At 52.4% G+C, this 15,508-nt stretch overlaps 1 protein-coding gene across 2 annotated transcripts in view; it reads right to left on the bottom strand.

Moving 5' to 3' along the window:
* The window catches only part of GPC2 (glypican 2), a 140,022-nt gene that overhangs the window by 69,453 nt on the left and 55,061 nt on the right, over nucleotides 1–15,508 (bottom strand). The gene's annotated exons all lie outside the window — the stretch shown is intronic.

Consider the following 15,508-nt stretch of genomic DNA (forward strand, 5'->3'; position numbering starts at 1 on the left):
TTGTAGTGCGCCGGGGACTTTCACGCCGGCCGCGCTTTTACGGCGGCCGCGTTTATTACTAGAGTCCCCGGCTTTTTGCGGCCTAGTTTCCTTTCCTCCCGCCCACAGCCCTGACAGGCAGGGGAAGGGCGGGACGCTGCACAGAACGAGCAGCACTGAGGGCTGGAGCATGCTTTGCATACTCCACCCCTCTCACTGTGCACAGTGCGGGCACCAGTTCCCGCTCTTTCTGGGTCACGCCCACGGCTCCCTCCTCTCCTCAGGACGCCGGCAGCCATTCCTGTCAGCTCCTCGGACGCTGCAGAGGGGGACAAAGTCTGGGAGACCCAGGCAGGGACTCTGGTGGCCTCACAACCGCTTTAGGCGGGTGGTAAGCAGCACCTGTGGTGCTAGCCCCATTGTGCAGTAGTGTAACATTATATGTTTATGGTATATATGTTTTACACTGTATGGTGCACAGTTGATTTCTAGCTATATACCCTATTGTGTTACTCAGGGAAGATAATAGCATGGCGCCCACGAAAGGCAGGGGTGCCAAAACACAGGCTTATTATGTTGCCTGCGCCGCATGTACGACCCCGCTACCGGCAGGTTCCACTGACCCTCATTGTGTGCACTGTTCGGCCCCTGTGGCACTTACTCAGCCGGAGCCTTTGCTAAGAGGGGCCCAGGGGGAGCCACCTGCTAACACTGTTCAGGTGACGGGGACGGAGTTTGCAAAACTCTCTGAGACTATGGCTAAGATACTAGAAGCCTTGCAGTCCAGACCGGTATCTCAGCACAGGGACTCTGTTGAATCTTTGTTCCCTGGCCCACCTCAGCTGGACCAACAATGTCCTCCCGGGGTATCTCATGGATCCCAGGCTGAGGGTTCTGACACAGACCCCAGCCCCAGACCGACTAAGCAAGCTCGCTTAGATTTTCCCTCGACATCATCATATTGTGCAGGGTCTAAGAGGGGGGAATCTCTGGTTGATGATGCGGAGACAGCTGATCAGGATTCTGATCCTGAGGCCGCTCTCAATCTTGATACTCCGGACGGGGACGCCATAGTGAACGACCTTATTGCGTCCATCAATCGTATGTTGGATATTTCTCCCTCAGCTCCTCCGGTGGAGGAGTCAGCTTCTCAGCAGGAGAAATTCCGTTTCAGGTTTCCCAAGCGTACACCGAGTATGTTTCTGGACCACTCTGATTTCAGAGAGGCAGTCCAGAATCACCATGCTTGTCCAGATAAGCGTTTTTCTAAGCGCCTTAAGGATACACATTATCCTTTTCCCCCTGACGTGGTCAAAAGTTGGGCTCAGTGTCCCAAAGTGGATCCTCCAATCTCCAGACTGGCAGCTAGATCCATACTTGCAGTGGAAGATGGGGCTTCACTCAAAGATGCCACTGACAGGCAGATGGAAATCTGGTTGAAATCCATCTATGAAGCTATCGGCGCTTCTTTTGCCCCAGCGTTCGCAGCCGTATGGGCGCTACAAGCTATCTCAGCAGGTCAAGCGCAAATTGACGCAGCCACACGCACGTCCGCGCCACAGGTGGCGTCCATAACCACTCAGACGTCGGCATTTGCGTCTTACGCTATTAATGCTGTCCTGGACTTTGCGAGCCGTACGGCGGTTGCAGCCGCCAATTCGGTGGTACTCCGCAGGGCCTTGTGGCTACGGGAATGGAAGGCAGATTCTGTTTCCAAAAAGCGCTTAACCAGTTTGCCAATTTCTGGCGACCGATTGTTTGGCGAGCGTTTGGATGAAATCATCAAACAATCCAAGGGAAAGGATACATCCTTACCCCAGCCCAAACCGAACATACCCCAACAGAGGAAGGGGCAGTCGAGGTTTCGGTCCTTTCGGGGCGCGGGCAGGTCCCAATTCTCCTCGTCCAAAAGGCCTCAGAAAGATCAAAGGAACTCTGACGCATGGCGGTCTAAGTCACGTCCTAAAAAGGCCACCGGAGGTGCCGCTACCAAAGCGGCTTCCTCATGACTTTCGGCCTCCTCACTCCGCATCTTCGGTCGGTGGCAGGCTCTCCCGCTTTTGCGACGCCTGGCTGCCACAAGTAAAAGACCGTTGGGTGAGAGACATTCTGTCTCACGGTTACAAGATAGAGTTCACCTCTCGTCCCCCGACTCGATTCTTCAGGTCATCCCCGTCTCCCGAGCGAGCCGAGGCTCTTCTGCAGGCGCTGGGCACTCTGAAGGCAGAAGGAGTGGTGGTCCCTGTTCCTCTTCAGCAACAGGGCCACGGTTTTTACTCCAACTTGTTTGTGGTCCCAAAGAAGGACGGGTCTTTCCGTCCTGTCCTGGACCTGAAACTTCTCAACAAACACGTAACGACCAGGCGGTTCCGGATGGAATCCCTCCGCTCCGTCATCGCCTCAATGTCCCAAGGAGATTTCCTTGCATCGATCGATATCAAAGATGCTTATCTCCACGTACCGATTGCTCCAGAGCACCAGCGCTTCTTGCGCTTCGCCATAGAAAACGAACACCTGCAGTTCGTGGCACTGCCGTTCGGCCTGGCAACAGCCCCACGGGTTTTCACCAAGGTTATGGCTACTGTAGTAGCGGTCCTCCACTCTCAGGGTCACTCGGTGATCCCTTACTTGGACGATCTCCTGATCAAGGCACCCTCTCAAGAGGCATGCGAACACAGCCTCGTCACTACCCTGGAGACTCTCCAGAGTTTCGGGTGGATCATCAATTTTCCAAAGTCAAATCTGACACCGGCCCAATCGCTCACATACCTTGGCATGGAGTTTCATACCCTCTCAGCGATAGTGAAGCTTCCGCTGATCAAGCAGCGGTCACTACAGACAGGGGTACAATCTCTCCTTCAAGGCCAGTCACACCCCTTGAGGCGCCTCATGCACTTCCTGGGGAAGATGGTGGCAGCAATGGAGGCAGTTCCTTTCGCGCAGTTTCACCTGCATCCTCTTCAATGGGACATCCTACGCAAATGGGACAGGAAGCCGACGTCCCTCGACAGGAACGTCTCCCTCTCTCAGACAACCAAAGCTTCCCTTCGGTGGTGGCTTCTTCCCACTTCATTATCGAAGGGGAAATCCTTCCTACCCCCATCCTGGGAGGTGGTCACGACGGACGCGAGTCTGTCAGGGTGGGGAGCGGTTTTTCTCCACCACAGGGCTCAGGGTACGTGGACCCAGCAAGAGTCCTCGCTTCAGATCAATGTTCTGGAAATACGGGCAGTGTATCTTGCCCTGAAAGCGTTCCAGCAGTGGCTGGAAGGCAAGCAGATCAGAATTCAGTCGGACAATTCCACAGCGGTGGCATACATCAACCACCAAGGCGGCACACGCAGTCGGCAAGCCTTCCAGGAAGTCCGGCGGATTTTGATGTGGGTGGAAGCCACGGCCTCCACCATCTCTGCAGTTCACATTCCAGGCGTGGAAAACTGGGAAGCAGATTATCTCAGTCGCCAGGGCATGGACGCAGGGGAATGGTCCCTTCACCCGGACGTGTTTCAGGAGATCTGTTGCCGCTGGGGGGTGCCGGACGTCGACCTCATGGCGTCCCGGCACAACAACAAGGTACCGACGTTCATGGCACGGTCTCAAGATCCCAGAGCTCTGGCGGCAGACGCCTTAGTTCAGGATTGGTCGCAGTTTCAGCTCCCTTATGTGTTTCCTCCGCTGGCACTGTTGCCCAGAGTGTTACGCAAGATCAGGGCCGACTGCCGCCGCGTCATCCTCGTCGCTCCAGACTGGCCGAGGCGGTCGTGGTACCCGGATCTGTGGCATCTCACGGTCGGCCAACCGTGGGCACTACCAGACCGACCAGACTTGCTATCTCAAGGGCCGTTTTCCCATCTGAATTCTGCGGCCCTCAACCTGACTGTGTGGCCATTGAGTCCTGGATCCTAGCGTCTTCAGGGTTATCTCAAGACGTCATTGCCACTATGAGACAGGCTAGGAAACCAACGTCCGCCAAGATCTACCACAGGACGTGGAAAATTTTCCTGTCGTGGTGCTCTGCTCAGGGTTTTTCTCCCTGGCCTTTTGCCTTGCCCACTTTTCTGTCCTTCCTTCAATCTGGACTGGAAAAGGGTTTGTCGCTCGGCTCCCTTAAGGGACAAGTCTCAGCGCTCTCTGTGTTTTTCCAGAAGCGCCTAGCCAGACTTCCACAGGTACGCACGTTCCTGCAGGGGGTTTGTCACATCGTTCCTCCTTACAAGCGGCCGTTAGAACCCTGGGATCTGAACAGGGTGCTGCTGGTTCTTCAGAAACCACCATTCGAGCCAATGAGAGATATTTCTCTCTCACGCCTTTCGCAGAAAGTGGTTTTTCTAGTAGCAGTCACTTCACTTCGGAGAGTGTCTGAGCTAGCAGCGCTGTCATGCAAAGCCCCTTTCCTGGTTTTTCACCAGGACAAGGTGGTTCTGCGTCCGGTTCCGGAATTTCTCCCTAAGGTGGTATCCCCCTTTCATCTCAATCAGGATATCTCCTTACCTTCTTTTTGTCCTCATCCAGTTCACCAATGTGAAAAGGATTTGCACTTGTTAGATCTGGTGAGAGCACTCAGACTCTACATTTCTCGTACGGCGCCCCTGCGCCGCTCGGATGCACTCTTTGTCCTTGTCGCTGGCCAGCGTAAAGGGTCACAGGCTTCCAAATCAACCTTGGCTCGGTGGATCAAGGAGCCAATTCTCGAAGCCTACCGTTCGGCTGGGCTTCCGGTTCCCTCAGGGCTGAAGGCCCATTCTACCAGAGCCGTGGGCGCGTCCTGGGCTTTGAGGCACCAGGCTACGGCTCAGCAGGTGTGTCAGGCGGCTACCTGGTCGAGCCTGCACACTTTCACGAAACACTATCAGGTGCATACCTATGCTTCGGCGGATGCCAGCCTAGGTAGACGAGTCCTTCAGGCGGCGGTTGCCCACCTGTAGGAAGAGGCCGTTTTACGGCTCTCTTACGAGGTATTATTTTACCCACCCAGGGACTGCTTTTGGACGTCCCAATTGTCTGGGTCTCCCAATGGAGCGACAAAGAAGAAGGGAATTTTGTTTACTTACCGTAAATTCCTTTTCTTCTAGCTCCAATTGGGAGACCCAGCGCCCGCCCCTGTTTTTTTGTGTACACATGTTGTTCATGTTGAATGGTTTCAGTTCTCCGATATTCCTTCGGATTGAAGTTACTTTAAACCAGTTTATAATTCTTTTTCCTCCTTCTTGCTTTTGCACCAAAACTGAGAACACAAATAATCTCCATTCTGGATCTGACTGCCTTTTGCCCCTAGTGTTTTCCACTAGATATAGCAAAAATTACCATCAAATAGTAGGAATAAAATTTGTATCAAAGAGAAACACAACACTGGGGGCTTTAATTTCACCAAGTGACCATAAAAATAAAATGTCCCAAAATAAAAATAAAAAATCTGCGAAAAAAACAGATGGATGTACTGCGGGCAATTGGCTGTCAACAGTGGGATCTTATAAATGTGGCCATAAAACCTGTGGGCTTTGTAAATACATGGTTAGTACCAATAATTTTACATCATATTCTAATGGAAAACATTTTTTTATAAATTCAATGATTAATTGTGGTACTAGCAATGTTATTTATTTGATTTCATGCGTTAAATGTCATCTGCAGTATATAGGCAGCACGACACGCACATTGAGAAAGAGGCTGTCTGAACATATATATGATGCAAATAATGCAACTACTAGAGTATTATCTGGAGCATCGCAGCACTTTCTCAATGTGCATGCGGGCAATATGGATTCACTGCAGGTTAATGCAATTGAGAAAGTGTGTCTACCAAAAAGAGGCGGTAATCTTAAAGATATTCTTTGTCGCAAGGAAATCAAGTGGATTTTTACAATGGACACTAGAACTCCCCTGGGTATGAATTTAAGAAGGGAATTTTGTTACTTACCGTAAATTCCTTTTCTTCTAGCTCTTATTGGGAGACCCAGACGATTGGGGTATAGCTACTGCCCTCTGGAGGCCACACAAAGCACTACATTAAAAGTGCAAGGCCCCTCCCCCTCTGGCTATACCCCCCCCGTGGTATCACGGGTTCTCCAGTTTTAGTGCCAAAGCAAGAAGGAGGAAGCCAATGAAGGGAATTTTGTACTTACCGTAAATTCCTTTTCTTCTAGCTCTTATTGGGAGACCCAGACAATTGGGTGTATAGCTACTGCCTCCGGAGGTCACACAAAGTATTACACTAAAAAGTGTAAGGCCCCTCCCCTTCTGGCTATACACCCCCCGTGGGATCACGGGCTTACTCAGTTTTAGTGCCAAAGCAAGAAGGAGGAAAGCCAATAACTGGTTTAAACAAATTCACTCCGAATAACATCGGAGAACTGCAAACCGTTCAACATGAATAACATGTGTACCCGCAACAAACCAAGAATCCCGAAGGACAACAGGGCGGGTGCTGGGTCTCCCAATAAGAGCTAGAAGAAAAGGAATTTACGGTAAGTACAAAATTCCCTTCTTCTTCAGCGCTCTATTGGGAGACCCAGACAATTGGGACGTTCAAAAGCTGTCCCTGGGTGGGTAAATAAATACCTCTTGATAGGGCTGCAAGACAGCGCTCCCCTACGGGGAGGCCACTGCCGCCTGCAGTACACTTCTACCTAGGCCGGCATCCGCCGAAGCATAGGTATGCACCTGATAATGTTTGGTGAAAATGTGCAGACTCGACCAGGTAGCTGCCTGGCACACCTGTTGAGCCGTAGCCTGGTGGCGTAATGCCCAGGACACACCCACGGCTCTGGTTGAATGGGCCTTCAGCCCTGATGGAACCGGAAGCTCAGCAGAACGGTAGGCTTCAAGAATTGGTTCTTTGAGCCATCGAGCCATGTTGGCTTTAGAAGCCTGCAATCCCTTGCGCGTACCAGCGACAAGGACAAACAGTGCATCAGATCGGCGCATAGGCGCCGTGCGGGAAAAGTAGATTCTGAGTCCTCTGACCAGATCTAACAAATGTAAACCCGTTTCAAACCGGTGAGTCGGATGAGGACAAAATGAAGGTAATGATATATCCTGATTAAGCTGAAACGCAGATACTACCTTAGGGAGAAACTCCTGAATGGAGCGCAACACTACCTAGTCCTGGTGAAACACCAGGAAGGGAGCCTGATATGACAGAGCTGCCAGCTCATACACTCGCCGAAGAAACGTGATCGCCCTAGAAAAGCCACTTTCTGTGACAGGCGAGAAAGGGGAAACTCCCATCAGAGGCTCGAAAGGCGGCTTCTGGAGAGCAACGAGTACCTCGTTCAGATCCCATGGATCTAACGGCCGCTCGTACGGGGGCACAATATGACACTCCCTGTAGCAACGTGCGCACCTTAGGAAGACGTGCTAGACGCTTCTGAAACAACACGGATAGTGCCGAGACTTGCCCTTAAAGGGAGCCGAGCGACCAACCGTTTTCCCGACCAGAGTGCAGGAGGGCAGGCAAAGTAGGCAAAGCCGATGGCCAGGGATACACTCCCTGAGCAAAACACCAAGATAAGAATATCTTCCACGAGTTGTGGAATATCTTGGCAAACCGCGGCTGGCGAGCCCGTCTCATTGTGACCCTGACGTAATGCTCACAGTCGACTGACGGTGAGATGCCACAGATCTCGGTACCACAACCTCCTCGGCCAGTCTGGGGCGACGAGAATAGTGCGGCAGCAATCGGAAGCTGGAACTGCGACCAATCTTGAGCCAAGGCGCCTGTCGCCAGAGCTCCCGCCATGAAAATCGAGACCTTGTAGTTGCCGAGACGCCATGATGTCGACGTCCGTCCTCATCCCGCGGCTACCGATTTCTTGAAGCCAAACGGGAGCAGGTCCCATTCCCCTGCGTCCACGTCCTCGCGACTGAGGAAGACTTGCTTCCTAGTGTTGTACGTCCGGAATGTGTACGCCACCGCTGTGGATAGTCCGACTGAATTCGGTTCTGATTGCATTCCAGCCACTGCAGGAAAGCTTGCAGTGCAAGATACACTGCCCAGAGCTCTAGACCACTGAGTTGAAGAGTGGACTCCTCTGAAGACGGTCTTTGACCGTCTGTGAAAGGGGGACGTTACTGTGTAGGAACATCGACTTCCTTCCCCTTAGCGAAGAATCTTCTAATGATGCGGACGCAGATGAAACTGCGTGAAAAGGCTCGCCTCTGGATGAGGCGCCTCCTTGAAGGAGAGACTGCACCCTCGTTTGTAGTGAACGCTGTTTGTCCAGCGGAATTCACTATCACTGAGAGAGTGTGAAAACTCTATGCCAAGATATGCCAGCGATTGGGTTCAACTTAGAAGAAGTCAAAGACCTCCCCGAAACTCTGGGAAGGGTCCAGCGCCATGTTCAGGTTGTGTTGGCATGCTTCTAAAAGAGAGTGCCTTGACAAGTAGATTGTCCAAGAAAGGGATCACAGAGTGACCGTAAGAGCGCGGGACTGCTCCCACTGCTGCCATGAACTTGGTGAAAAACCCGTGGGGCTGTCGCCAGCCGAAGGGTAGGGCTACAAAACGAAATATGCCCGTAGCCAACGCCGGTGCCTTGGAGCAATCGGCACGTGGAGATAAGCATCCTAATGTCTATGGATGTTAGGAAAAACTCTTTGAGACAGTGAGGCAATGACGAAGCGGAGTGATTCCCTCCGGAACCGCCTGGTTGTCACGTGCTTGTTAAGCAGTTTAAATTCCAGAACGGGACGGAAGGAGCCGTCCTATCTTGGCACCACGACCAGGTCGAAGCAAAAGGCGTAACTGGTTCCTGAAGAGGAACAGGGATTACCACTCGTCCTGCCTGCAGAAGAGCCTCGGCTCGGTCGGAGAGGTAGTTTGAGACAAACTGACTCTCTCTCACCGGCCTTTGACCTGTGGTAGGTAAATGTCGCTAAAGCGGGGGAGTCTGCTCCCCGCGGTTGCGGAGTGAGAAGGCTGAAAATTATGAGAAAAAAACGCTTTGGTAGCGATTCCTCCGGCTGCCTTCCCCGGGCGTACTTGAGCCTGCTAGGAATCTATGCCCTTCTGGGCCTTTTGAGTCGTTTTGGACAGTTGAATGAATTCATTCAACCCTTACCAACAGACTATCACTAGATAAAGGCAACCTGGTTAAGCACTTTGTTGGAAGAAGCATCTGATCCAATCTGTTAACCACTAGGCTCTGCGTAAAAAATACGGAGATGGCCGATGCCACCGCCGTCCGGCTCGTAGAGTCTCGGACAGCCTTAACAGCATGGTTCGCCATGCGGCGATTGCGAGATTACAGACGCTGCTGAGACCGAGATGTACCGGTGACAGCGTCCCTCTGCGCAACACTATCTGAAATAGCTTGGAGTGCCTTCACGGCTGCGACTGCCGGAGCAACCGACCTGCCGATAGCTTCATAGACAGATTGCGGCCAGAACCTATCTATCTGTCAATGGCATTTTGACGTGAAGCCCCATCCACCACTACAACTATAGATCCAGCTGCAAGCCTGGAGATCGGGAGATCCACATTTGGACCTGGGCTAGCGCTTGTCCAATCAGGGAGGAGAGTGTCTCATTAATACGGTCGGATAACGCTTATCGTGAAAAGCGTTGCGTTTCTGGACTGCATCTCTAGGATCAGAGGGCCAGACGAGTACGCAATTGCTTGCGATATTAGAAAAGAGATCTCCCCTGCTGTGAAGCTGACTCTTTCACTGATGGAGTCGAGGGCTATTCCCAGCGAGCCTGCTTAGGCCCTCTTGAACTGACGTCCGTGTCGGAGCCTGCCCCCTGGGACGCGTGAAAACCACCCTGGAGCCTTGAGCTGCTCCTCAAATCATGGTGGCCAGGGGCATTGCAACTATATTGCCCAAGGTCTGCGTGGGCTGCCAGACTGTAAGATGTCAGCCATAGTCACAGCCAATATAACAGCGGAAAGAAACTGCAATTTCGTCCCTGTCTCTGGACAGGAAGCACGGGTGGTTCTTTTAACCACATATAGCCGAAAACCCCGGTCAAGCAATTGCCCGCACTGGGGTCCTAGACTCGTATTACATGCAGTACAAGCAACATATAAAGTCCTCATTGGCCTTTTCTTTTTCTGCTGTTGTTGTCTAGCTATCTAAGTGCATAGCCTAGGATAGCGACCGCACAGTAAATAATCATACAAGCATGAAGTACAAATAAACACTTCAGCTCATGTAGTACACGCAGCATTGAAAACTTGTGGCTTGGCACATTAGCTCTTCTGCTGCTGTTGTCTATTTATCCAGGAGCTTGAGACAAGGATAGCGACATACAGTGAATGTATAGCATTCAAGCACGAAGTACAAGTAAACACTTCAGCACCTGTAGTACCCGCAGCATTGAAAACTTGTGGCTTGGCACATTAGCTCTTCTGCTGCTATTGTCTATATATCTAGGAGTATGAGACAAGGATAGCGACATACAGTGAATGTATAGCATACAAGCCTGAAGTACAAGTAAACACTTCAGCACATGTAGTACACGCAGCATTGAAACTTGTGGCTTAGCACATTAGGCCTTCTGCTGCTATTGTCTATATATCTAGGAGTATGAGACAAGGATAGCGACATACAGTGAATGTATCGCATACAAACATGACAGTAAACACTGCCAGCACATGCAAATGCAGCAGCCTTGCAAGCTGGTGCCTTGGCACCACTGCTCTACTGCTGCTGTTGTCTAGTTAACTAGGAGCATGAGGCAAGGATAGCGACATACAGGAAATGTATAGCAGACAAGCATGACAGAAAAACACTGCAGTACAAGCAAATCAAGCAGCATTGAGTGCCTGTGCCTTGGCAGCCTTGCCTTACTGCTGCTATTGTCTGTTTAACTAGGTGCATTAGCCAAGAAAAACGACATATAGTGCATGTATAGCATGACAATAAACCCAATTGCAGCACCTGCAAACGAAGCGGCAATGAAAGCTTGTGCCTTGGCACTTTGCTGTTGCCAAATCTGCCAACAAACACTGCAGACTAATCATTGAACACTTGTCTAGCCATCTAGGAGAGTATGCCCAGAATAGCGACAGTACAGTGCTGCATCGCATATCCGCACACAGTTCAAAAGCCCACTTCAGTATTAGTGGGACCAGTACTGCCTATCGCCCGCCCAGCGCGAGTATGAGGTCGCTCAAAAACCTGTGCCTGGTTCCGTTCTCCCAGAGTGGAAACCATAATGGCTGCCGGCTTCTCTTCCCCGTCCTGTGCAGAGGGGCGGGCCGTGGGCGAGCCCCAGCCAAGAGCGGGAACCCGGCATCTCACTGTGTTCAGTGAGAGGGGGCTGGAGAATGCAAAGCAGACTCCAGCTCCCTGCGCTGAGATCTGTACAGCGTCCCGCCCCTCCTCTGACTGGCAGGGCTGGGGGCGGGAACGAAGCGGTGCCAGGCCTCAGAAGCCGGGGACTAAAGTTACAGGCGCCCCCGCCGTAAAAGCGCGGTCGGCGCCAAGTCCCCGGCGCACTACAAGTCACATCAGCGCCGCCGCCGTATGAGCGGTCGGCGCAAGTTCCTAAACATGACCCGTCGCTCAGCCATGGCTGCAGCAACATAAGCCCATCACTAATGTCCCCGGCGCACTATAACGCCCAGCAAGCCCGGAGCGTGCTGTGCTTGCCGGAGACACCGAGTACCTGACCGATGCAGGGCCTTGTCCCTGATAGTACTCGTGCTCCACATCCATCAGGTTCTTCTGGGTCTGTGGATGGAGCCCGGCCTCAGGGCTTGGAGGCCGACAGATCCCACTTCCACAGAGCCCTCCAAGGGGATGTGGAAGGAAAACAGCATGTGGGGCTCCGGCCTCTGTACCAGCAATAGGTACCTCAACCTTGCAACACCATCTGGTGAGAAGGGAGCATGCTGGGGACACTATATGTGTCCTCTTTTCTTCCATCCGAGATAGTCAGCAGCTACTGCTGACTATACAATGTGGAGCTATGCGTGGATGTATGACCTCCTTCGCACACAAAGCTAAAACTGAGTAAGCCCGTGATCCCACGGGGGGTGTATAGCCAGAAGGGGAGGGGCCTTACACTTTTTAGTGTAATACTTTGTGTGACCTCCGGAGGCAGTAGCTATACACCCAATTGTCTGGGTCTCCCAATAGAGCGCTGAAGAAAACTGGTTTAAACAAATTAACTCCGAATAACATCGGAGAACTGAAAAACCGTTCAACATGAACAACATGTGTACCCGCAAACAACAAAAAAACATCCCGAAGGACAACAGGGCGGGTGCTGGGTCTCCCAATAAGAGCTAGAAGAAAAGGAATTTACGGTAAGTAACAAAATTCCCTTCTTCTTCAGCGCTCTATTGGGAGACCCAGACGATTGGGACGTCCAAAAGCTGTCCCTGGGTGGGTAAAGAAATACCTCATGTTAGAGCTGCAAAACAGCCCTCCCCTACGGGGGTGTCACTGCCGCCTGCAGGACTCTTCTACCTAAGCTGGCATCCGCCGAAGCATAGGTATGCACCTGATAATGCTTGGTGAAAGTGTGCAGACTGGACCAGGTAGCTGCCTGGCACACCTGTTGAGCCGAAGCCTGGTGACGTAATGCCCAGGACGCACCCACGGCTCTGGTTGAGTGGGCTTTTAGCCCTGAAGGAACCGGAAGCCCCGCAGAACGGTAGGCCTCTAGAATTGGTTCTTTGATCCATCGAGCCAGGGTGGCTTTAGAAGCCTGCAACCCCTTGCGCGGACCAGCGACAAGGACAAAAAGTGCATCGGCACGGCGCATGGGCGCCGTGCGGGAAATGTAGATTCTGAGTGCTCTCACCAGATCTAGCAAACGTAAGTCCTTTTCATACCGGTGAACCGGATGAGGACAAAAAGAAGGCAAGGATATATCCTGATTAAGATGAAAAGAGGATACGACCTTAGGGAGAAACTCCGGAATAGGGCGCAGCACTACCTTGTCCTGGTGGAACACCAGGAAGGGAGCCTTGGATGACAGAGCTGCCAGCTCAGACACTCGCCGAAGCGATGTGATCGCAACAAGAAACGCCACTTTCTGTGACAGCCGAGAAAAGGAAACTTCCTTCAGAGGCTCGAAGGGCGGCTTCTGGAGAGCAACTAGTACCCTGTTCAGATCCCATGGATCTAACGGCCGCTTGTACGGGGGCACCATATGACAGACCCCCTGCAGGAACGTGCGCACCTTAGAAAGACGTGCTAGACGCTTCTGAAAAAACACGGATAGTGCCGAAACTTGCCCTTTAAGGGAGCTGAGCGACAAGCCCTTTTCTAACCCCGATTGCAGGAAGGAAAGAAACTTGGGCAATGCAAATGGCCAGGGAGACACTCCCTGAGCAGAGCACCAGGATAAGAAAATCTTCCACGTTCTGTGGTAGATCTTAGCCGAATTCGACTTTCTAGCTTGTCTCATTGTGGCAACGACTCCCTGAGATAATCCTGCAGATGCTAGGATCCAGGACTCAATGGCCACACAGTCAGGTTCAGGGCCGCAGAATTCTGATGGAAAAACGGCCCTTGGGACAGTAAGTCTGGTCGGTCTGGCAGTGACCACGGTCGACCGATCGTGAGATGCCACAGATCCGGATACCACGACCTCCTCGGCCAGTCTGGAGCGACGAGTATGATGCGGCTGCACTCGGATCTGATCTTGCGTAGCACTCTGGGCAAGAGCGCCAGAGGCGGAAACACGTATGGGAGCTGAAACTGCGACCAATCTTGAACCAAGGCGTCTGCCGCCAGAGCTCTTTGATCGCGCGACCTCGCCATGAATGCCGGGACCTTGTTGTTGTGCCGGGATGCCATTAGGTCGACGTCCGGCACTCCCCAGCGGCGACAGATTTCCTGAAACACGTCCGGGTGAAGGGACCATTCCCCTGCGTCCATGCCCTGGCGACTGAGGAAGTCTGCTTCCAAGTTTTCTACGCCTGGGATGTGAACCGCGGATATGGTGGATGCTCTGTCCTCCACCCACATTAGAATGCGCCGGACTTCTTGGAAGGCTTGCCGACTGCGCGTCCCTCCTTGGTGGTTGATGTATGCCACCGCTGTGGAGTTGTCCGATTGGATTCGGATCTGCTTTCCTTCCAGCCACTGTTGGAAGGCCAGTAGAGCAAGATACACTGCTCTGATCTCCAGAACATTGATCTGAAGGGTGGACTCCTGCGGAGTCCACGTCCCCTGAGCCCTGTGGTGGAGAAATACTGCTCCCCACCCTGACAGACTCGCATCTGTCGTGACTACTGCCCAGGATGGGGGCAGGAAGGATCTTCCCTGAGACAATGAGGTGGGAAGGAGCCACCATTGTAGGGAGTCCTTGGCCGTCTGGGAAAGCGAGACTTTCCTGTCCAGGGACGTTGACTTCCCGTCCCATTGGCGGAGAATGTCCCATTGAAGTGGGCGCAGATGAAACTAAGCAAAGGGAACTGCTTCCATGGCTGCCACCATCTTCCCTAGGAAATGCATGAGGCGCCGCAAGGGATGCAACTGGCCCTGCAGAAGAGATTGCACCCCTGTCTGTAGTGACCGCTGCTTGTTCAGCGGAAGCTTCACTATCGCTGCTAGAGTATGAAACTCCATGCCAAGATACGTTAGTGATTGAGTCGGTGATAGGATCGACTTTGGAAAGTTGATGATCCATCCGAAAGACTGTAGGGTCTCCAGCGTAGCATTCAGGCTGTGCTGACATGCCTCTTGAGAGGGAGCTTTGACCAATAAATCGTCTAGGTAAGGGATCACCGAGTGTCCCTGAGAGTGCAAGACTGCTACCACCGCCGCCATGACCTTGGTGAAGACCCGTGGGGCTGTTGCCAGACCAAATGGCAGAGCTACGAACTGAAAAAGGTCGTCTCCTATCACAAAACGTAGAAAACGTTGATGTTCTGTAGCAATTGGCACGTGGAGATAAGCATCTGTGATGTCTATTGAGGCAAGGAAGTCTCCTCTGGACATTGAGGCAATGACAGAACGCAGGGTTTCCATCCGGAACTTCCTGGCGTGCACATGTTTGTTGAGCCGTTTTAGGTCCAGAACAGGACGGAACGAGCCGTCCTTTTTTGGAACCACAAAGAGATTGGAGTAAAACCCTTGCCCTTGTTCCTGAGGAGGGACTGGGATCACCACTCCTTCCGCTCTTAGGGAGCCCACCGCCTGCAGCAGAGCATCTGCTCGGTCTGGATGTGGGGAGGTTCTGAAGAACCGAGCTGGAAGACGAGAATTGAACTCGATTCTGTACCCGCGAGACAAAATGTCCGTCACCCACCGGTCTTTGACCTGTGACATCCAAATGCCGGAAAAGCGGGAGAGCCTGCCCCCGACCGGCGATGCGGAGGGAGGGGGCTGGAAGTCATGAGGTAGCCGCTTTGGAAGCGGTACCTCCATTTGCTTTCTTGGGGCGCGTGTGAGCCCGCCACGAATCTGAGTTTCTTTGCGTCCTCTGAGTCCCTTTGGACGAGGTAAATGGTGTCTTGCCCGAACCTCGAAAGGACTGAAACCTCTGCTGCCACTTTTTCTGCTGAGGTTTGGTTGTTCTGGGTTGTGGTAAAGAGGAGTCTTTACCCTTAGACTGCTTAATGATA

This window comes from Anomaloglossus baeobatrachus, chromosome 4, assembly GCF_048569485.1.
Source record: "Anomaloglossus baeobatrachus isolate aAnoBae1 chromosome 4, aAnoBae1.hap1, whole genome shotgun sequence".
NCBI classification, from domain to species: domain Eukaryota; kingdom Metazoa; phylum Chordata; class Amphibia; order Anura; family Aromobatidae; genus Anomaloglossus; species Anomaloglossus baeobatrachus.